Source organism: Priapulus caudatus, unplaced genomic scaffold (genome assembly GCF_000485595.1).
Source record: "Priapulus caudatus unplaced genomic scaffold, Priapulus_caudatus-5.0.1 Scaffold2078, whole genome shotgun sequence".
Lineage (NCBI taxonomy): Eukaryota > Metazoa > Priapulida > Priapulimorpha > Priapulimorphida > Priapulidae > Priapulus > Priapulus caudatus.
The window spans coordinates 41,674-41,943 of NW_014579139.1; positions in this window are offsets into that span (position 1 = coordinate 41,674).

The following is a 270-nucleotide window of genomic DNA, read 5'->3' on the forward strand; positions in this document are numbered from 1 at the left end:
GTTGTAGTGTGGGGTGGGGTAGGGTTAAGCGTAGTGTGTGGTGAGGTGGGTGAGTGTGGGGTGGAGGGGTGGTGGGGTGTGTGGGTGGGGTGAATGGGGTGGGTGTGTGGGTGGGGTGAGTGTGGGATGGTGTGTGGGGTGGGTGTGGGGTGAGTGTGGGGTGTGGGGTTGGGGTGAGTGTGGGGTGAGTGTGGGGTGGGTGTATTTGTACTGTAAGGTGGCAAGAGAGAGAGAGAGAGAGAGAGAGAGACAGAGAGAGAGAGAGAGAGA